The sequence below is a fragment of the Lutra lutra genome, chromosome 4 (assembly GCF_902655055.1).
Source record: "Lutra lutra chromosome 4, mLutLut1.2, whole genome shotgun sequence".
NCBI classification, from domain to species: Eukaryota; Metazoa; Chordata; class Mammalia; order Carnivora; family Mustelidae; genus Lutra; species Lutra lutra.
In genome coordinates this window covers 32,130,090-32,154,013 of record NC_062281.1, presented here as the reverse complement: position 1 = coordinate 32,154,013, position 23,924 = coordinate 32,130,090, and the positions used below count along the sequence as shown (strand labels likewise).

The 23,924-nt window shown below is 38.6% G+C and overlaps 1 protein-coding gene across 5 annotated transcripts in view; it reads left to right on the top strand.

Moving 5' to 3' along the window:
• OXR1 (oxidation resistance 1) overlaps window positions 1–23,924 on the top strand; it is a 447,991-nt gene that overhangs the window by 296,703 nt on the left and 127,364 nt on the right. The gene's annotated exons all lie outside the window — the stretch shown is intronic.

Here is a 23,924-nt window from a genome sequence, read left to right as displayed (position 1 = left end):
TTTTTATTTTATTTATTTTTATTTATATGAGAGAGCGAGTTAGCCAAAGTGTGGAGATGATTTTGCTTACCCCAATATTCAGAATAACAAAGGCAGTTCATAGAAGTGCGGTGGAAAGGAGCAATTTCCAATTATTACTCGGCTCCAACTACTACTCCGTTTTTTTTCTGTAGAATTTGAACTGCTTGAAATGCAGTAAAGAAAAGAGCTAAAAGCAAAATGGTCTTTTTGCACAACTACAACTTCCCTAGATACTCAGTCTAATCACAAATAAAATTCAGACCAGAGAAAAAAGAACATCATAAGTGATGGTGTTAATGATTCACAGACGTGTGTGCTGTGTGTCTGAGTCCTTACTGTATGTGCTTTTTAATCTCCTAATTTTAGAGCATTTTCTAAAAATAACCAGATAGCTTGGCAAGTCTGCATTTCTGCAGATCCCTGATATTTAGAGTCCACAAAGGGATTATTATTAATGTGTGAAATTGCCTCCCTAGCAACCCAAATGTATCCCATGAAACAAAAAACTGCTCATGAATATCTGAGGTTATATTTTAATTTTGACTTATGCTTAATATTTTGTATTCAGTGAACCAAAAGTTGCAAAATTCAAAAGGCAACTGTTTTTAAGCTGTGTATTACATAGCTGGATAGTAATTCCATCTAGTGCCTTTTAATATTTTTGGAAAGAATAAAAGTATAAAAACAAAACTCATGAGTAGAACTTTGCTAATTTTGAAGGGCTTAATATTTATTTTCGTATGATCCAGATGGAATACAGTCAGGATGAAATTTTAGTATAAATTTCATCTTTGAATATAGTCTGAAAAATTAATTCAAGCTATGGGATATCTCGCTCTCAAAAAATTAACAGGAGGTGCCTCGTGGTTTAAGTAAAAGTAACTGCCTTAAATAGAGCCTGACTCTGTGGAGAATATATTATTGCCTGCCAAATGCTATCATATGTGTGTTAGTATCAGTTATGGATTATGGATCACTAATGGCTAAGTGACTTGGGTCATATTTGACCAAGCTGAGAGTGTGACCTATGAAATTCATTTATCCTTCAAGATTGTCACTAGTTTTAGCTATTTCTCCAGACAATGTTTGCCTGTAGCCTCTGTTCTTATCCCTAATATGTATGATTCCTACATGGCTCAGGAAGGCAAAGGTGTGAACAGTCCTTCGCATAAGCACACACAGGTGTGAAGGTAACCTTTTCTATCTTACAGGGAACCATCAGGTGAGACAACCTTATAGATCCTGTAGAATCCTCCTTTCATTAAGGAGGCTCACTGAAGGGCAAGTAAGAGGATAGTGTTAGGTCCTTCTCACACACAACACAACTGTTCTTTCTTCCCAGTGGCTGTTTATTACTGAGAGGAGGAAATGTCAGCATCCCTTCATCAGATGCTAATTCAGCATCTGAAACAGTAAAAATTGGTGGAAGGACATGAAGTCAGTCCTTAAGCGGTTAAAATGTTTACTAATTAAATACAGTTGTAACTCAATGCTCTGAAGTAAAAAGAACTTTGAGGCTGAAGTCAATATTTGCATGATTTGAGAGCCTCCTTACTTTATGTATCTTTCTTCAAATATCTGAACTGGGTCATATTTATTCTTCAACCAGGAACAAAAAGAGATTCTTTTTCTTTGGGCCCACAGATGGATTGGATTGTTATCAAGTTTCTTACTGGGAAAGGTTAAGTTAATATTTTTACAACAGATAAAATCTTCAAAGTGAGCCACAAGCTTAAGTAACGAGAGATTTTATAGGCTAGAATGTCAAGGATACAGAATAGAGAAAGGGTTTGCAAATCATGCAGCCATGATTATTCTTAGCGCAAAGTTCACATCCCTCCATCTCAACAACTCTCTTAACCTGTCACCTTGTCCTTTATATATTGTTGAAAGAGACCTTGGAGAGTCCAACAGTTGCAAATTCACATGCTTCTTTGGGGTTGTAAATGACTACATCCATCATGTGCAAATAATAGGAGTGATAGAAACCACAGGAATTCGAGAGCTTATGCCCTATCTAAAGACATCAAAACCAATTTAAAATAAAGTTGTGTCTTCCAAACACACCCATCCACAAAATAAATGAGGCCTATGTAACCCCCGTTTGCTACCTTATGACTTAGCCTAACCCAAATGGCAGTTTCTTCTAACTTACTATCCAAGCTTCAAATCCCTTCTCGAAATTCCTGCCAAGTGGCCGTTCACTTCTGTTGGAACAACTCCAGTGACGAGAACTCATCACCTTTTGAAGCTGCCAAGTTTTTTGTCAATTATATCAGTGATGGTAGTGAAAGTAGTCTCTTTTGTGGTTGAGGATATTAATAACAATGATTTGTGAACTTTAACAGTATATTTCTCTGACCAGCAAGAATCCATAGGCCTCTCAGTTTTGTGATTGTTACTTGAGAGTCTGTCACTGTCGAGGGTTCTAACTCTTTGCTTCATGGATGCGACAGTCAGTTCCTTAACTACAGAAGCATCCTCATATTTGACTATATTATCCCAGTTCAGTTGTATTGCCCATGTTATATAGGCTGATCTTAAAAAGACCTATTTTCCATTAACATTTGTTTCATCCCAAGACATATAAACTGTTTCTTGGTACTGGGCACTGAGCTAGGTCCTGGGATACAAGGGAGGAAGGCTCTGCTTTCCTTAGATGTACAGTCTGTTTAGGAAAATGGACAAAACGCAAAATAATTTAAAAGTTCCCTGAAAGGAATAGAAGCTGAAGAGGCAGACAGGAGCCAGATCCTTGATGTTGGAGTTTTCTAAGAACATGATGAGAAGCTATGAGAAGCTAAGTGGAAGAATGACATGACTTTAGATTTTTTTGAAGAGGAAAAAATGCTAACATATAGTCAGTGTACAAAATTCAGAAAATACAAAAAGTATATTAAAGAGAAAATACATGATGCAAGATACTGTCACCCAGAGCCGAAGATGGTAGAATTCTGTACTAGCAAGTTCAGGCTAGTATAACAGAATACTACACATTAGGTGACTTAAATAGCACACATTTATTTCTGATAGTTGTGGAGACTGGGAAGTCCAAGATCAAGATGCCAGCAGATCTGGTCTCTGAGGAAGACACTCTTCTTAGTTTGCTTTCTTGATATATCCTCTTATGGCCAACAGAGGGCTCTGGACCTTTCTGTATAAGGACCTGATTCCATCTTGGAATGGAATGGCCTAATCTAACCCTAATAACCTCCTAAAGGCCCCACCCACTATCCCAATGGAGTAAGGTTTTCAACATATGAATTCATACTCTCCATACAAGCTCCCAAGACTTATCCTCCCGTATACATTCCCTGTAAGTCTTTTCCCATTCAATGATCACGAGCAGAAATATGAATATGAATATGAAGATACCAATCCCATGTTGTATGGCAAGGGTCAAAGGGTTTTGGAAATATAATCAGGGTCTCTAATCAGTTGATTTTAAGTTATTCCAGAGGGAGATTTGTCTGGATGGACTTGGACTAATCAAGTGAGCTCGTGGGACACCTGAGTGGCTCTGGTCATGATCTCGGGGTCCTGGGATTGAGCCCCAGGTCGGGCTTCCTGCTCAGCAGGGAATCTTCTTGTCCTGTGCCCTCCTGCTCTCTCTCAAATAAGTATATAAAATCTTTAAAATAAATAAATAAAAGAGGGTCTAGAGATCTTAGTAAGAAGCCAGAGATATTCAGATAAAGCAAATATGCTTTTCCATTGACTCTAAGAAGCAAACTGCTGTGTGGAAAGGCCCATGTGTCAGGGAACAGTTGGTAGTGTCTAGTTACTAAAGGCCTCAGACCTACAATGGCAAGGAATTAGATTTTGCCAAAAACCAATGAACTTGGAAGAAGCTCCAGTGAGACTACAGCCCCTGCCAACACCTTGATTTCAGCTCGATAAGATCCTTTTTTTTTTTTCTTCAAGATTTTATTTATTTGACACAAGGAGTGAGAGAGCATAAGCAGGGAGAGCAGCAGACGGAGAGGAAGAAACAGACTCCTCACTGAGCAGGAGGCCTGATGCAGGGCTCTATCCCAGGACCTGGGATCTTGACCTGAGCTGAAGGCAGACTCTTAACTGACTGAGCCACCCAGGTGCCCCCAGCCTGGTAAGATCTTGAACAGAGAACCCTACAAAGCCATGCTTGGACTCCTGTTCCAAAAAAACTGGATAATGAATTATGAGAAAATAAATTAGTGTTGTTTTAAAGCTTCTCAATTCATGACAGTTTGTTACACAACAACAGCAAATTAACACAAAGGAAATGACATGATCTTCATGAGTAAATTGAGGGGCAAGAATGGAGAACAGTTAGAGTCACCGTCATGATCCAAACAAAAGATAAGGGCAGCTTCGGAGTAGGATCCTGGCAGTAGAAGTAGACAGATTTTAAATAAATTTGAAATTGAAACAGGGCTGCTGATAAATAGGATTTGGAGGAGGAAAGAGAGGAAATAATCAAGAATGATTCTTGGGATTTTGGCATGAGCAAATGAGTGGATGATAGTGCTATTTACTAAATGTTGAAAGAATAGAGATGGACATTTTGGCCTACAGTGTAGGGTCAGAAGATGGTGCTTAGTTTTAAATTATTATATTTTGAGGTTCCTGGTTGGCTCATTGGGTTAAGTGTCCAACTCTTGATTTTGGCTCTCAGGTCATGATCTCAGGGTCATGAGATTGAACCCCACATCAGGCTCCTCACTCAGTGAGGAGTTTGCTTCTCTCCCTCTTCTTCTCCCTCTGCCCCTGCCTTGCATACATACGTAAATACATACATACATACATCTTTTTTAAGGAAAAGAAATATTGTATTTCATGAAGTTAGTAGTTAGATATACATTAACATGCATTTGCATATGTATGTATATAAATGTATGCATATATATATGCATGCATATATATAAAATATTATTTGTCTTAAAATTAGGATGGTAATATAGTTCATTTTACTTTTTATTGGCTTAATAGTAAAAAATGAATTTTAATGATTGCATAATATTCCACTGTATGTTAATCTCAGTATTTAGCCAGTCCCTTATCCCTCTATTATTGTATGGTTAAACCAGTTTTAATTCTTTGTACTTTTTATAAGTGATGACCTAGTAAATATTCATTTTTAAATTTATTTTAATACCAGTATAGTTAACATACACTGTTGATGTTAGTTTCAGGTGCACAATACAGTGATTCGGCACTTCCATACTTCATCCAGTGCTCATCCCAAGCGCCCTCCTTAATCTCCATCCCCCGTTTCACCCATCCCCCTACCCCACCACCGCTGGTGAGCATCAGTTTGTTCTCTGTAGTTAAGAGTCCGTTTCTTGGTTGGTGTTTTTTCCTTTGCTTTTGCTTTTGTTTTGTTTGTTTTGTTTCTTAAATTCCACATATGAGTGAAATCATATGGCATTTGTCTTTATGATTCTCAGTCTTTAGAGTAAACCACTAGAATTGGGAGTTGCTGGGTCTGATGGGTTTTAAATTCTTTATGATTTTTTAAAATTTGGATGTATTGAATCATCTTCTAGACAGGTGGGACCAATTTACATTCCCTCCAATGGTATATGAGAAGTTGAGCTCACTTTTACCACTGACTCCTTTTGCTGTTAAAAGCATCTTTGCCAATTTAAAGGTGAAACAAAACAAAAACAAAAGCAAAACATTTCTCTGTTAATTTATCCCAGCTTGTGTATCTTGAAGGTATGCTCCAATGTTTCGTTTTGTTTTCTGTTGTTCTCTCCTACCTGGCCTGACCCCTCTCTTTCTATTCCAACTGCATGTGACTGGAGTCAGGATCTGTTAGTAAGCACCAGGAGGAGATAGAATGATGTCTGGAAGCCAGTCATCCTTTATGAAAATATTTGTGAATTTGTTCTAATAGATTTCCCAAAATTATTTCTAAAATCAGGAAGTCTTGATGTGTCCTCATCCTCAAATTAGTTTCCCTCCAAACACATAGAGTATAAAATATTTTTATATAGTTTGTAATATACAAAAGGAAGAACAAAAAATGACTTTTAATGTTTTTATCTTGTTTTTCTACATTTTTAAAATATTAAAATATTTTAATATTTTTTTAAATTTAATAATCTAAAATATTTTAATATTTTTAAAAGTTTTAATATTTTAAAATATTTTAATGTATTATAGATATTATAGATAATACTATCATCCTTCTGAGTTAAAACTATTAGTTCAGATCTCTACAGTAGATCTCAAGAAGTGGCAATTAAAAATGTATTCAATGTATTAGGTTGCATATTATTTAATAATGGTTGCCTGTGGGTGATGGGCTTATGATGGATGGTTGTTATTTTTATTACTTTTCTATATTGTGTAGATGTTTAATATTGAATATTAGTGGTCTTTTCTAAAAATAAAGACTTTAATAGAGCTTTAAATTTTAATTAAAAAGCACTTTAAAATGTCTTAGGAAACAATTCCTTGAAAATACTTTAGAAATCCAGAATAAACAGAAGCAACCTAAAGCATTTGTAGGGATTAAATGGAAAAACTTGAAAAACCAGGCTGTGCAGTGTACTAATTATATGCCATAACACTTGACCTCCAACCAACAATTACGCTCTTGTAAAAACCCAGACTATCTTCTATTTTTTTTTCTAAACCACTTTTTTTTTATTTAAAGATTTTTGTTTATTTGACAGACAGATCACAAATAGGCAGAGAGGCAGCCAGAGAGAGGAGGAAGCAGGCTCCCCACTGAGCAGAGAGACCGATGCCGGGCTCGATCCCAGGACCCTGGGATCATGACCTGAGCCGAAGGCAGAGGCTTTAACCCACTGAGCCACCCAGGTGCCCCCAAACCATTTTTTAAGTATATTTTCAAACACCTTTTGAAAAATGGATCAGGGAAAAAAAATTCAAAAGGCCTGTGACTTCCTGTTGGTGAAGGGATTAGCCAGGATGCTGTGTAGTCAGAAAGCTCAGCTTTCAGAGGGAAAGAAAACCATCATAGCTCAGCATCAAGCACAAATGTGAGTTTATTACGTGGCATTTGCAAACCACATTAGAAGTCATGCAAGCATCTCTTTATTAATGATAATATCTGTTGTTTGAATTTTTTCTACGTGCTGGGTAGTCTGCTCTGTACTGTGTGTGCACTCTCTTTGTGAAGACTTTAAAGGATTTTTTTTTTTTTTTTAGTTACCCAATTTTATGAATGAGGAAATAGGTCAGAAAAAGAGCTTGCCTAAGATCATCGCCCTTTGGTCAACAGTGGGGTAGGGTTTAATCTCAGGATTGTTTTATCCTAATGCTTGTTCTCAGCTATTACTTGTAACACTTACCCTGCTGTCTTACCTAACCTGCTTTTCTTCCAAGTATAAACAAGTGACCCTCCACCGCTTTCAAGAACAGCTGTAACTGAGTCAGACTATGCACAACTTGCTTCCCTGTCATTTCGCCTCTAATCATCACTCTTCGCTACAGCACTTGCCGGGTGCACAACCTTGCTCACTGGCCCACCGTACTTCAAGCTGGAAACCCTGCATTCTTCATTTGACCCCGAAAGTACAACTAAGCCTTAAGAGTGACACTCTATTGGGTATTGGAGGTTGGAAGAGAAGAAGTGATGAGGGTGATTTCTGCAAAAAGCAGGAAACCGTGTTCAGTAGCAATAGATGCGGTATTGGTCACTGTTGTTCCTAAGAACTTGGCCACAACTCCTCCACACAAGGGATTTCTTTGTCAGACTCTGGCCTCTTGACACATGGCTGGAACCTTTGCTTTTCTTCTGCAGTCTCCTCTAATAACCTCCATCTGGCTTCCAGCTCTCCACCGTGTCCAGGAACCAGGAAGGTTACACAGCTGTTGAGCTCTCCACCCCCCATTCCAGTCTCAGCTCTGGCCCTAGGTTTGTACTGAATTACTAATCACTAAGATATTCCGCCAAGGTTAGTGCCATCCACTTGGAGCTCCACCTTAACCTTGACAAAGGATTGCCTGCGGATTCGAAATTAGATTTTTTTCTTTAGCGTCTCCTGAATCAAATGCTTCCACTCCAGCAACCTCAGCCAACTTTATATATTAGTCAGAGAAACAGAATTGTAGAAATGTATATAAATATATATATAATAAAATATATATAAAATATCTCCAAAGAAACAGAGCCATAGGAAATATATATAAAATAGTATATATTATTTTTATACATTATATATGTGTTATATATATGTACATATAAAATATATATAATACATAAAATATATAAAACTTATATATCTATATATAGATATATAGATATATATATATAAAAATACATAAAATAGCCATCTCTCTATGTCTGGATATTTATTTTTAAAAAATGGTTCATGTAATATGGGAGCTGGCACACCGGAAATCCACTGGACAAGCCGGCAGGCTGGAAATTCAGGTTAGAATTGATGTTGCCGTCTTTAGTCTTATATCTGCAGAGCAGGCCAGACAAGCTGGAAAAGTTTCTGCGTCCCAGTCTTGAGCCCTAATTCCTTGTTCTTCAGAAAATTTCAGTCTTGGGGCACCTGAGTGGCTCAGTCGGTTAAGCATCTGCCTTCAGCTCAAATCACGTCCTCAGGGTCCCGGGGTTGAGCCCCACATCGGACCCCACACTGGGCTCCCCGCTTGGCAGGGAGTCTGCTTCTCCCCCTGCTGCTGCCCCTCCTTACCATTCATGCTCTCTCTTGCTCTCAAATAAATAAATAAAATCTTAAAAAAAGAAAGAAAATCTCAGTCTTGACTGTGAAGACTTTCAACTGATTGGCTAAGACCCATCCATATTAATGGAGGATAATTTGATTTACTCAACATCCACAGACTTAAATGTTTATATCATGTAAAAATTACCTGAATTGGTCACTGTAAAAATTACCTTCTTAGCAATATCACAGTTGGTATTTGACTAAACAACTAGGTGTATCACCTAGCCAAGTTGACACATAAAATTAACCATCACATTCTAGATATGTGAATTCCTGTTATGTGCCAGGCCCAAACATGTCTTACCATCAGTGTGCCTAAAGATTAGTTGGAAATTTTTCACCTATAGTTCTTTGAAATGGCCCATACTTTCAGAAAGGTCCAGTTACCCATTATGCCCTCAACCCCTGTATGTAGTACCATCAGATTTACAAAATTGGGCTGAGAGCTAAGACCTCCAATGGCAGCTTTGGCTTTCTTGTATAAGAGTAAGGACGCACCATCACCCTAGGGGAATTCTGGACATGGTTGCAGTTATTCCAAGCAAACAAAAACATCTATGGTTGTAGAGGAGCCTTGTTAGCTACTAAGAAGAAACTGTCTTTAGGTGTAATGGTGATGGTTGTGTGGCGTGATGGAGATGGGCAGTCCTAAGTTGAACAAAACTCTACAACGTTGAACAAAACTTTCCTTTTTCATTTTATTGCCTATAAAATAGGAGTGATATTTTTTCAGAGCTTTAGTAAGGTCAAATGTATATAAATTTTCCATCAGCATGTTTTATACTGTTAAAACGGTGGTTTTCTTTTGAGTCAAGGCTGAGTCGCAAGAAACTAAAACCGACCCAATCACAGTCAAAACAAAGATAAAAATGATAATGATTGGGCAAGCGGCAATACCCACACTCTGGGTTTTATGGAGACAGGACTTGGTCCTAGAAAGTCAGGAGTCAAGGTTGTCTCTCTCTCCCTGCTTCCCCAAAATCTTTCATTTTTACCTTTAAGTCATTTCCATTCTCCTCTGCAGACTAGTTCTTTCCTTATCCATTAGTTTGTGCATGGCTTTCGTTGTTACAATTTCAGTTAGGCTCTACACAGTCTCTGATCTTCAGAATTCATCGTTTAGTTGAGATTGCCCAGATCTGCCCTTGGAAGAGCAACTCTTCAGTCAAGCGTCAGATGAGACCTCATCCTACAGTCTGTTCAAGGAGAAGCTCCTGACTTTCCATATGGCAGCCTAGGCCCCTTATGGGGATGGGGAATATGTAGACTCGGATGACATCCCTAGACATGTCCACCACTTGTAGCTGCAGTGAAATCATATCACCTTGAACTTACTCAGACTCCAAACCCATATTAAATATAGAATGTGCCTCCATTACTATCGCCTAAACCTCACAATAAATAAATCTATCAAAATTACAGAGTTTAATCTGCATAACAGAACTAAAAAGTAGGGTATACCAATGGGAAGACAGAAACACTGTATAATTTCCCATCTGTATCCCATTCCCCACTAAGGTTCCATAGCTATCTTTTTTTTTAAAGATTTTATTTATTTATTTGATAGACAGAGATCACAGGTAGGCCGAGAGGCAAGCAGAGAGAGAGGAAGGGAAGCAGGCTCCCCGCTGAGCAGAGAACCTGATGTGGGGCTCGATCCCAGGACCCTGGGATCACGACCTGAGCCGAAAGCAGAGGCTTAACCCACTGAGCCACCCAGGCACCCCCGGTTTCATAGCTATCTTAAACCCAATGTGGTTTGAATGTCCAAGTATCAGCATATATACTTTCCTTTTCCTTTTGTTCTTCCTTAAAACATACTTTACTGTTCTGAAGCACTTCTCTACATATGTATATACACAAAACCGTGCGTACTATGTGTATGCATGATTTAATGATTTTTTTCAATCATAAATTCGGCAATACATGTTTCTTAGCGCTTCCTTCCTGACTTAAAAATTGCCTTTATAGAGCACCTGGGTGGCTCAGTTGGTTCAGTGTCCAACTCTTGGTTTCTGCTCAGGCCCTGATCTCAGGATCATGAGATGGAGGCCCATGTCTGGCTCTGCATTCAGGGTGGTGGGGGTGTCTGTTTGAAGATTCTCTCCCTCTGCCTATCCCCCCATGCACGTACACACACACACCCCAGAATGAATAAATGAATCTTTAAAAAAATTCCCCTGATGTAAGCTGGTCTTCCATGTGGTGACATTATCATTGATCATTCCAAATGGAATGCAATTATTCTGAGTTATAGATGGTGCTGATTAATATTTGATCTGATTAGTTTGGTTAACTATATTGCTAAAATAGATGGTAGAACAGGAAGGGATCTTACTAAATTTAATTTAGAAGACTTATCTAAGGTTTATGCGACTAATTCGTTTTAGAGCCAAAATATTTGACTCCTAAACGTGTGCTTCCCTTCCCAAATTTATTGTCTTCCTCTAAGATTTGCTGTGTTCCACAGTCATGGACTACCGAGTTACATGAAAAAGGTAGGCTTTAATAGCTAAGAACTGCAAAACAGGAAAATATGGCTATCTCAGGACAAAGCATTGCTACTAATGGAGAGAGAATGCAGAACTTATCCCTGTATTCATGGGAATATATGTTCAAATGTACCATCTTTTACAGGGAACACAAAATATGTAATTAGTTGGATAAATCCACATATTTATATGAACTTTAAAAATTCTTAGATGCCATCTTTTCATTTTCTGTCATATACACTATTGTCGATAACCACCACTTTAGATATGGTATTAATTTTTGGCTTTCTGTGAAATTCTGTGAGTATTGTTCTTATTAAGACTTGAAGCATTAGAGATCACTGCTTTTGACCTCATCCATCTGTTTTCCTTGGACAGATGCAGAAATTTAAGCAGTAACAAAACTCAGTTACTTTACTAGAGTGCTGGGTTGAATGGTTTTTAAACCAGGGACAAAGAGAAAAGAGGAAGAGTTTTATTGAATAAAACGGTCTATTGCCTTTCCAGCACACAGCTGATTAAGAAATGCTTGTACAGTTATTTGTAATAGCATAAAAGGCATGCCTAGTATTTGATAATTGTTACATGTTTTTCTTGTTCTCAGAGTGGTTCTCAAAAATTGTATGCAGTATGCCTAACATTATACCAGGAAGGAAGTGGTTCAGAAACGCTTGAAGCTGTTTTGTATGTACACAAGCATGTGAGTGTGTGTGGCCTGTGTAGAAATGTATATGATTCATAATCTCTTTGCACAAAGCATTTGAGGTACTACAGGACATCATTCATGATAAAAAGCCACATCAGATTACAGTCAGTTAATAGCTCAGACACTACATAATGTTCTCCTTGGCTTAGATTTCTTGAAATCTGACAAATTGAAGAAGGTAAGATCCTGGGACTTTTAATCTGCACCAGGGTAAAATGGTTCCCTTGTGCTGAAAGAAAGGGTATAAGGAAAAGATTTCCTTGGGGAAGTCAAGCTTTTAGAAGAGGTTACTGTACAATTCATAGAGAAACTCTGTAATCATTTATATTTAAAAGTTAAAATTTAAAAATATATATATTTATTGAAATTAAAACTACAGGAATTAAAACACAAGGAGAAGGTATGGCAGCCTTTCCGCATTACTGAGCTGGTTTCTGTCTGAGGTCTGTTTGTACAGATCAGATGTTCTTCCTTCTCCAGCAGGACTCAGCCGAGTCTTACCTAATAGGCTGCTCCAATCCAGCCAGCTGCCTTCTGCAGGGGAAGAACCAGGGCAGAGAGCTAGGATTTAATGTTATGAACAAAGACTTGCTTAAAAACCCCGTCCGTATCCCCTACTTCGCACTTAGGTTGACACGACATAAACACTAAGCTTTGATGAATGGAAGTTAGTTATTTGTGATAAGGCCCTTTTTATTTCCTGGTTGAAAGCAACCACTACAAAGTAACTAGTCACCCTAATTAGAAAATACTCATATTGTTTTTATTAAGTGTGAAAATCCATTCTTGTCCCATTATATCATGACATAAGTATCTCTGAACAAGTAGAACTATATTGAAGAACTTTCTAGAAGAAAGGAAGATGATAACTTGAGCCTCTCTCAAGATCTTTTGGAAGAATTTGGAAGGTGAGGGAATATCAGTTAAGAGTGTGGGCTTTGGTATCACACCAGAGTAGGACTTCTCTAAGCTTCTCGAGGACTTCTTTTTAATTTTCTCTAAAATGAGATTAAATTATTAATCTGAGGTCCTGCCTCAGATGTGCCACGCAAAGTATTTAGTAGATGCTTTGGTTTCCTTGTTGCAGTTATACCAAATTACCAAAAAGTGAGTGGCTTACAGTAACACAAGTGTATTATCTTACAGCTCTGGTGGTCTGAAGTCCAAAATGCTTCTCACAAGGCTAAAGTCAATATGTAGGTAGGGCTGCTTATCTTTCTGGAGACTCTAGGGAAGGATCTATTTTCTTGCCTTTTCCAGCTTGGGGAGGCCCCCTGCCATCTTCCAGTGGCCAGCAGTGGCTAGTCAAGTCTTTCTCATATCCCCTCACTCAGCCACCGACTCTCCAGTCTCCCTTCTGTACTCATGAGAACCCTGTGATCACACCAGTCCCATCCGGATAATTTCCTATCTCAAGGCCAACTAATAAGCAACCTTAATTCTTCTGTGCTGCTGTGTAAGCAAGGTCACATGTTCACAGCTTCTAGGGATTAGGACAGGGACACTTTTAGGGGTTCTTTGTCCTGCCTACCACAGCAGAGTACCTGCCACTAAGTAAACACACAGGGGACGTGTGAGTTTTTGCTATTCTTCACCCCCCAGAAAGGAAGCAATTCTCTCTGAATGGGTTTTCTTGTTAAAGAGGACATGGGATGACCCATGTCCCAGAAACCAGATAAGCACAGAGCCCCCCCCACCCCGCCGCATTTCAGTACCTTTTACACACAGTCGTTTTGGCACCCTGTCTTTAAAGCTGTAAAATAAAAAACAGGGTAGTTATGTCTGACCTAAATACACATGGTCCAAGGCTTTCCTGTTCTCTCTCTATGCTTCTCTTGAGGATATTTTCTGCGAGGGTAGCATCTCACGGTACGTAGCCAGCTTCCCCCAGATAGAACTTTCTGTCAAGCCGAAAGCACCACATGTCCAGCTTGAACTGGGAAACTGCTCCTTAAACTTCTGTGTGTCCTGGAGAATAACTCCAGAATTCAAGATACTATTTTTGACTCAAAACATCCTTTGTCCCTGTTGGTTGCCGGGGTGGCCCTACTCTTCCTGGCACACACACGTGAACATGTACTTCTTCCCACCCTCACAAGTGCTCTCCCCGAGTTCAAGCTTCTTGTGCCCTTGTCAGGACTAGAGGCAGAGCCTCCTTTCTTGGGCTGCCTTCCTGCACTGATCTATGCCTCCACCCCCGGGAAGCCTCAGGTCCTTCCTTTCATGCCTTCGGCCTTAAATCAGTGCTGCCTTGTATTAAAACCATCTTTGTCAGCACACTGAAAGGCTCGGGGAAGTCTTGTTAAACACCTACCATTTGGCAGACATTGTACTTAGACATTTTACCTGCATTATCTTACTTAATCCTAATGTAATGCCCTGGCAGGTAGGTGTTATTTCTCCTTTTCACTAGAGAGGCAGTTGGAGGCTAGAGAGCTTTGTATACCTCAGCCAAAGCTACAGAGTCAGGGACAGAGAGAATTCAGACTCAGATGTATCTGATCTCACAGCCCCTAGCTCTACCACTACCCTAGAGCCCTACCTACCCTTGGACCTTGTTTCTAAGCATCTGTTTTATGAAGGCTCGCTGGAGTTCATGTATTTAGCAGCAAATCTTCCAGTAGACTAATGGAAAACATACCATAGTTTGGTCATCTTGGTGGTGGTTTCTGTGGACAGCTAAAGACTGCTAGATTTATTTAATCACAGATGTATTATAATCATAGATGATTTTTTTTTAAATCACAGATTTGGACTTGACAAACCTCTGCCTTTGACATGGCTTGCAGAGTAGTCCAGGTGCATTTCTTATATGTGCATAAAAAGAGGGGAGGAAGGCATTTGTCCATGTGTGGGTGGCTTTTACCCATGTTAAATTAGGGCACTTGTAGAGGTAAATAATCCTGGTAAGTCAGTTCCCTTTCCATTAGAGAACAACTCTCAGTGACAAGCCAAAGCATGCTTTTCTTCTTTTACCCAAACACCCACAAGGAAACAGAACACCAGTTTAGCAACTTTGTAAGTGGGTACAAAGGATTCCTATAAATAAAGCCTCCCATTGTGCCACTCTGGTCATGCAAGGTTTGGAATGTTGATGGTTTATGTTGTCCTACTCTGAACTCTTACTGACAACCTAATGAGTTAACTCTATCTAATTTTGATACTTCTTAAAGGTGACCTTAATTAGAAACAATACTCTATGAATAGACTTTGTCCCCCCTCCACCACTACTCTTCATCCTTTCCTACTTGGTCCTTTCCTGAAGAGAGAAAAAGGAATATAACTCAAACTAGTGATCTTAGTAAGAGAAAGAATGGTATCTGGCATATTAAGAAGCTTGTTTACCTATAATTGTGTCAAGACGAATACTATACAGAGGAGGTCAATTTGGGCAACTCATTTTTATTCATATGGTGGCTTTTCCCCTTTATTGATGATGGAACTGTAGAATTTGAAAAGCTGTAAGAAATGGGGCATCTGTCTGCTTTCAGTTCAAGTCATGGTCCTGGGGTCCTGGGATTGAGCCCCATGTCAGACACCCTGCTCAGTGGGGATTCTGCTTTTCCCTCTCCCTTTCTCTCTCTCTCTCTCTCAGGCACTTTTCCTCTCTCAAATAAATAAAATCTTTTTAAAAAATAAAAAATAAGAAGCTGTAAGAAATGAGCTTTAGTAATAGGTAGGAAAATGCAAACAAAATCAACTACTGAATGTGGTTCTTAGATTTTTGTGTAATGCTGAAACCTAAACGTAGCAGAAGAAATTGACTTTTTTTTTTTAAAGATTTATTTATTTATTTGACAGAGAGAAAATCACAATAGGCAGAGAGGCAGGCAGAGAGAGAGGAGGAAGCAGGGCTCCCCGCCGAGCAGAAAGCCCGATGTGGGGCTCGATCCCAGGACGCTGGGATCATGACCTGAGCCGAAGGCAGCCGCTTAACCAACTGAGCCACCCAGGCGTCCCAAGAAATTGACTTTTATTTGAGAATTTAAAATGCTGTCTGGAGTCATTACTGGGTCAGTAGTCAAAACTGGAATACAGACAACAGATCATATAAAAGTATTATGTCAGTGTGAAATTGACTGAAGTTAAAAACAGCTCTGTGGTTATGTAAAAACATCTATATTCATAGGAAGTATGCATTAGTATTTAGGGACAAAGGGCCATGATACATCTAACTTATGTTCAGATGGTTCAGCAGATATACACATTGCTTGTGTGTATATGTGTGTACACATAAATATCACAGAAAGAAAACACAAATGTAAAAGAAAAGGGATAAAATATTAATAGTAGTTGAAGCTAGATAAAGAATAATGAGAATACGTTTGTCCTAAGCAATATTGATTCACATCTCTGCGCAAATGATGCTTGAATCTAAATTTCTAGCCAAAAAAATTATGATTAACAATAGATCTATAAATTCAGCTGTTTACTAAACATATCCATTAGGATATTCCACAGGTATCTCAAAATCAACCTTTCCACAGTGGGTTTTATAAGGTCCCCTTTGGGGGATCCTGGGGGCTCAGTCTGCCTTCAGCTGAAGCCTCTGCCTTCAGCTCAGGTCATGATCTCAGGGTCCTGGGATGGAGCCCCATAATGGGTGGGCTCTCTGCTCAGCAGGGGGCCTGCTTCCCCCAGCCCCTCTTCCTGCCTCTCTGCCTACTTGTGATCTCTCTCTCTCTCTCTCTGCCAAATAAATAAAATCTTAAAAAAAAAAAAGGTCCTCCTTTAACCTGAGCCTCTTCATTGTTCTCTGTTACCAAACTAGATTCTTTCCTCCACCTCCCCTACCTCGCCTTCCCGATCAGCACAGCTGCAATCACTCAAGGATTCCTGTTCTATACGATCCTACCTGTAAAGTCTCGTCAGTGAATCTTCTCTTTTAGTCCTCACCACTGTCATTCAGCTTCAGTATCACAATGGATTATAGTTCATCTCCCAGGTGGTCTTTTGCATTCAGAATGTGTCCCCCTCCAAATAACTGACAAGGCACATGAAGGCACTGGTTCTTGTTTATTTCTCTCATTGTATACCTCTTCTCTCTCTTTGCCCGAATTTGTCTTGACTTCTCCTTTACCATGCTACAGTCCACACTTCACTTCAGCTGAAGCTCTCTCTAGCCACCAGGCGTTTGCCCATGTTAGTTTCTCTGTCCTGAACAGTTAGTTTCCTTTTCCCCTGCTTATAACCCCTTGTTGAACACATAGTCCTTTTTGCCTGATTTATTCTTCCTTTAAATCTCAACTTAAATGACATTCCTGTAGAGAACATTCAATGACACTCCAAGTCTAATCAAATCAAAATTAAAATCAAATAACAAAAAAATTATATTATTATAATATGTTTTTGAACCGGCCTAAAGTGTGTACATATTCATTCAGTCAAGGTTTCCACAGATACTCATTGAACACCTGTTACATGCCTAGCAACTTCTGGTTGGGGTCATTGGACAAGATACTTGTTGAACTCTATAATGTTTCAGAGGGTGTTTGGGATGTGAGGAGTTGAACATTCTTAGAGCTTAAATTCTAGTGAAGGTGACTACTCAGAAACACAGAAATGTATAATGTCAGTTAATGACAAGTATCATGAGAGGAAAGCATACAGTGGGTGCTTCCTTGGGTACTGGAGTGAGGGAAGACCTCTTTAGTGAAGGGGTATAGGAACAGGGACCTAAATATAATGATGAAGCAAAGTCAGGACAATGTCTGGGAAGAATGTTGTAAGAAAAGGAGAACCTCAAGTGCAAAGGCCTTAGGCCAGGAGCATGCTTGGTGTGTTCAAGGAATAGCCAAAAGGCGTGTGTGTGTTACAGTCAGTGAACAAGAGGATAAGGATGGAAGGGAGTTGTTAGGGCCAGATCCTGTGATGTTGAGCAGTGAATCCACTCTGTCATGTCGGATTTAGTCTGGGTATCGATTTTAATTGTCCTCATGCTTTTGTACTTAGACTGAGAACACAAACTAGACTGCATGCATTTTGCGGGGAAAAGGGATACTAAGGGCCGAGGACAATGTGAGGGAGTTTGTCAAGTGCAAAGATGTTGCCCTGAGAATTACTGAGCCAGAACTGGATAGACCCTGGAAAACTGGACAGTGGCTATCGGAAAGATGACAGCAGGTGGGGCAAAGCCTTTGTCCTGTGTAAACTAGCATCGCTGGTCAGACAGCCTGAACACCCCAGTCTCTTCTCTTTTCTTCTCCCCATTCTTTCCTGATTATTCCAAAATTAACCTAGCTGAAATCTAGGATCCTCTCTAGCCTTTAGATAGTGATGGAGAGTATTTTGCATTTGTGCTATGGCAGTGACTTTTTTTTAAATCTTATTTTTTAAAGGAATTTATTTATTTATTTTTAATTTGACAGAGAGAGAGAGAGAGATCACAAGTAGGCAAAGTAGTAGGCAGAGGGAGAGGTAGAAGCAGGTTCCCCACTGAGCAGCAGGGAGCCCAGTGTGGGACTCCGTCCCAGGACCCTGGGATCATGACCTGAGCTGAAGGCAAATGTTTAACTGACTGAGCTACCCAGACACCCCATGACTTTCGTTGTCAGGAAGTGTAATACATTGTTTTAAAAAATAAAGTAATGAATTCCAGTTTTTACATCAGTTTCTAGCCACATGTCTAATAGAGCAAATATAGTATAATTTTAATTTATTTAATTGGTATTTATTTTAATTGGTAAAACAAAATGTACAAACAAACAAAAAAATAGTTCATTCTATTATTTTTCAAGAGAACTACTTTTTTCCAGGATTGATTTATAAGACTGGAAGATCTTGAATTATTTTCTAAAATGAAATGTATTCCATTTTCTTTTCTTAATCAGTCTCCAGTCACTTTATCATTTTTCTCTTTTATTTTCTTCTTGTTGGTCTTTGTTGTTTCCCCTTCTTGATGTCCATAATCCTGAAGAGTGGCCAAAAAAAAAAAAAAAACTTCTTTCTGATAAGCATACTCTTTTCAAGTTTATGTGAAATAAATATAAGTAAGGGTAAAAGAGAAACTAAAGCAGAACATCATCTGGAAATGAAGACAGTATACTTAAGTACATTATTCGTATCCAGTGAAATTCTATAATTAATAATTATAATAAATTTATAAAGTGAAAAGTTAAAATATGTACTACTAGGCAGTCTCCAAAGCACCATTGACTGATGTAAATATTTTAATCGACATTAAGTTTAATGTATTTCTTTCAGGGTATCACAATTTTCACACACTGTATAGATTGTTATGTATATATCATTCATTTTCTTCTAAACGTTATTATTGGATCTTGAAATCAAGCCTACAACTCATTTGCATGATGATTGATCATGTTTTTTCTTTATTTCTTTTCTGTACCTCTTCTCTTGGTACTTTTTGACTTTTCTGAATCAGACAGTTAAGAAAAGCTTTTTTTAGAATATGAGAACTCTAACTGAAAAGATATATGCATCCCCTATGTTTACTGGAGTATTATTTATAATAGCTATATTATGGAAGCAAACCAAGTGCTCATGGATAGATGAATGGATAAAGATTGGAATATTACTCAGCCATAAAAAAAGAATGAAACCTTGTCATTTACAACAACGTGGATGGATCTAGAAGGTATAATGCTAAGTGAAATAAGTCAGAGAAAGATAAATATCATATGATCTCATTCATATGTGAATATAAGAAACAACAAAAAAGGAAAAAGAAACAAACCAAAAAACAAACTCCACTATAGAGAACAAACTTGGCTGGCCATGAAGGTCACAAGTGTAGGCAGTGTGCATGCAAGGGGCAGGGCTTTCACTAACAGCACAAGGGTCTCTGGCCCAATGAGTGTTTTGATAGTAATTATTAGTACAAGTAAGGGAAAAACAAACAAACAAACACACACACACACACACACACACACACAAAACCCTAGAGAACAAACTATTGGTTACCAAAGGAGAGGCTGGTGGGGAGATGGGTGAAATAGGTGATGGGGATTAAGTCTACATTTAACATGATGAGCCCTGAGTAATGTATAGAATTGTTAAATCAATATGTTGTATACCTGAAAATAATATAACACATGTTAACTAATTGGAATTAAAATTAAGAAAAAAAACCCCATAAAAATACAGAATGAAGTAAAAGGGTTTTTTTTCTTCTGAAGCTTCTGAAGCTACAGTTTCAGGTGCATAACATAGTGAAACAACAACTGTATACATACGCTATGTTCACAAGGGTAGCTCCCATCTGTCACTATGCAAGTCCTGTTACAGTATCGTTGACTATACTTCCCTATGCTGTACCTTTTATCCCCATGACTTACTCATTCCTAACTGGAAGCCTGTGGCTCCCACTCCCTTCACCCATTTGCCCATTTCCTCCTCCACTCTCCTCCCCTCTGGCCACCCTGTTTTCTCTATTTATAGGTCTGATTCCGCTTTTTTGCTTGTTTGTTTATTCAGGCTTTGTTTTAAAGGTTCATCCCAAGAAATTTCTGCATACTAAAGACTGTTATATAAACATGGCTTATCTTGAGATGGTGGGCAATATGTGAGACACCTACACATGCTTTTATAGCGCTCTCTGCATAATGATATTTAACAGAGCTAGCATTTATTGAGTACTGATTACATGCCAAGTGCTGTTCTAAGTACCATGTATGTATTAAATCTTCTAATCCTTTTAGCAGCCCTATGAGGTAGGAAGTATTTAATCCCAGGTTTCATGATGATAAAACAGAGGTGGAGAGGACAATATTGATCTCAGACCTCCTATCTGGAAGGTGAGAAACAGGGATTTGAACCCAGGTAGGCTGGGTACGGGAGCCTTAACTGTTCCTCACTGCAACCTTTGCATTGGCTGATGCAGCCCAGACAAGGCAGGAGGTACACTGACTGCTGAGGACAGATTGCTGAGAAACGTTAACAGGAGGCAAGAAGAGAATGGAAAAAGTGCTCCTTCTTTAATATGTGACCGTTTTTCCTAAGAGAAAAAGCCGGAACTAGAAGAGATTTCTTTTCTTTAGTCATAAAGTGTGTTCACAAGAAGGAAGAAAATGGAAAAGCCCATGTGTACCAGATGTCTGAGTCAGCGCTGTGACCCCTGTGCTTAGCCAGGCTGGCCTCGAATTAATGGAAGCTCAGGAAACAACATGAAGTTGTTACATGCTCCAAGATTTGCTTTAATGAAAGCTCTTTCATGCATGCGAAACTTACAGGAATTTTGGGAGTTATTTCTTTCCAGTGAAGCCCAACACTTAAAATACCCTTTATATATCCAGCTATAAGGGGGGTACTCTTAAGCAGTTCAGAATTTCTTTTAAGAACAGCACCTCATGGGACGCCTGGGGGGCTCAGTGGGTTAGGCCTCTGCCTTCGCCTCAGGTCATGATCTCACGTCCTGGGATTGAGGTCCCTCATCTGGCTTCTCTGCTCAGCAGGGAGCCTGCTTCCACACCCTCTCTCTCTGCCTGCCCTCTCTGCCTACTTGTGATCTCTCTCTCTGTCAAACAAACAAACAAACAAACGAACAGCACCTCTGTTCAAAAAATAAAATTAAAAAAAAATTAAACACTTGATAAGTGACCTTTTCTCCTAGCGAAGCTATATGTTTTCTCTGGACCAGGGAAAGTGTTCTTGTTCTTTTGCAGAGTGCATTTGGAAAGGGTACACACTCCAATCGCATCTCGGGTTAAGACTGTATCCTTGGCATTGTAAGGTGATATTACCAAAAGTACTTTTTATAATCCTACCTGCCAACAATTAACATCTATAAATCGGAAGATCACATGACTCCCAAATTACCCAAGTCTTGGAAAGAGTTTTTATGATAAATTTTCCTTTAGGAAAGGGTTTTTTCTCTACCATCTTTAAAAAAATTTCATTTTGAACAAGCTCTAATTATGTAATCAGGCAGAATTCTTCATGTCATAAAAGTAAATCAACAAACGGGGACTTTTAAAGTCACATTATCATAGTCAACAATCATGTATTGTACACTTAAATTTCTTTAAGAGAATAGATCTCATGCTAAATGTTCTTACCATAATAAAATTTGTAAATGCTTTCAAAAAAATAAAATCACATTATCATAAATTGGTTAATCTACATGCTATAATAACAGATATAAAAATAGATGAAAAGTAAACTAGAGAAATAAATTAAAAACTAAGATTCTAGAATAAAAACTAAAGGAGGTGTAGGAGCAGTGGCATTTCTGATCACAGCATTTAAAATATTTTTAAATGAGAACCTCTTTGGCAGCTTGGATCCCAAAGATAATGAGCAGCTAGGAAAAAACAATGTCCAAGAGCCAGTACTCACATAGGAAACTGTTCATCGGATGCCTAATGGACAGGTCTAAGCACAATTAAAGCACTGATTTCATCTTACAAAAAAACCCTCAAAGAACTACACTTAGCTGACAAGTGAGTCAAGTCTAACTCCTATCAGATTCCTAATGAGAGCAAATAAGAAAGAGCAAATGACAAAACATTGGGAAATATGTAAGTTGTATAGACATAGCACATAAGTATGAACGTAGTTATTTCCTGAGAGAGACATCTGTTGTATCCCAATTCACAAGTGTGTTTGATATGAATGTGGAAGTGTTTTTGCAGCCTTCTTGTTCACATTCACATGCAATGCAAATACAGGTAGCATTACCGGCTATGTGAGACATAAAAATGTCAAAGCCCTCCTTTGCATATTCTGCAGATGTTGAAAACTGTGCATTTATATTTTGTCCAGGGCTTTTATATGTGTGTTTCTTCTTCTAACATGAAGACGTGCTTTTAAAAAGAGCCAATTCCTTCCTGATTTTTACCTGCTGCTTTTATTTCCATGGGAGTTTGCAGCTATGCTGAATTATTTGAAGATGAACATCAGGACATCTTCACAACACTTCTGTCCCCTCTTTTTCATGCACCATATAAAGCTGCAGGGAAGCAGTCTGTCTTTAATTTTCTCTATATAGCTAATTTGGCAAAACTTTTGAGAATAAAACAGCATCGCCCACTGTGGTTGTGTGCATAACATGAGAATATTAATTGAAGCACTTTGTAAATAAGAAAGCATTAAACATAAGTAAGGCACTGTTATTACTAGCATTACTTTAAGCCAGCCATGTCATTAAGGAAAGAAATGGAAATTAGCATCTATTAAGCCCCAACTTACAGCAGAATGCTGAGAACTTGACTGGAAGTTTTACATAGGTTGTCTTATCAAATAGCATTCATAGGGAATACTGCTGGAATTCTTAAAGAAGCCAAATAAAGAGTTTGTAGTGGATACAAAATACCTCCATAGAAAAGATGAGACATTATAAATTTTTATTTGAGAATGAATCATATTGCTAGTTTACTGCATTTCCCTCTAAAAATCACTGGCTTGGTTAGATTCTTCACTAGGCAATGAGTAGTTTATTATGGAGCTGTCAGAACTTCGCAAAGGCTGTAGATTCTGTGTTGAATTGAAAATCGTAGTATTCTTGCTGTGATACGGAGTGTCATTGTTCTGAACATGAACTCTGTCTTCTTTATAACCATTGTCAGCTCATTACAGGGTACAAAGTCTGCACACAGTGTTCAGTGTCCTTTGTATCTTTTATCTTGTCCCTGAAGCCCACCTGTCCTGGCATCCAGGAGTCCTTGGACTTGCGAGGATCTGAGTTAACATTTCTACACCCTATGATTGTGACTCCTACCCCCAAATAAAATACAGAACAACTATGTGTAGATCTCAGTGAGCTGAGATATAAAAGTGTAATGACAGGGGAGAATAAAAAAGAAGTGTCCAGCAAAATCTTTTGAAGTTGAAGGACTTGAGTAGGGAGTCCAGGAGAGTCAGGCTGTGGAGGCTGCCACCCACTTCCATAGAGCTAACAGAAGTGTGGATTAAGAGGGGACCAGGTAGGAAGGAAAGAGTTATTATGACCCCTATCCATTCACTCAATTTACTAAGTGGTCAGCACGTTGAGGAATGTTGTGGCAGACTCTCTCCTTGTTCTAATAGGGAAGAAATATAGAAAGAAATAAC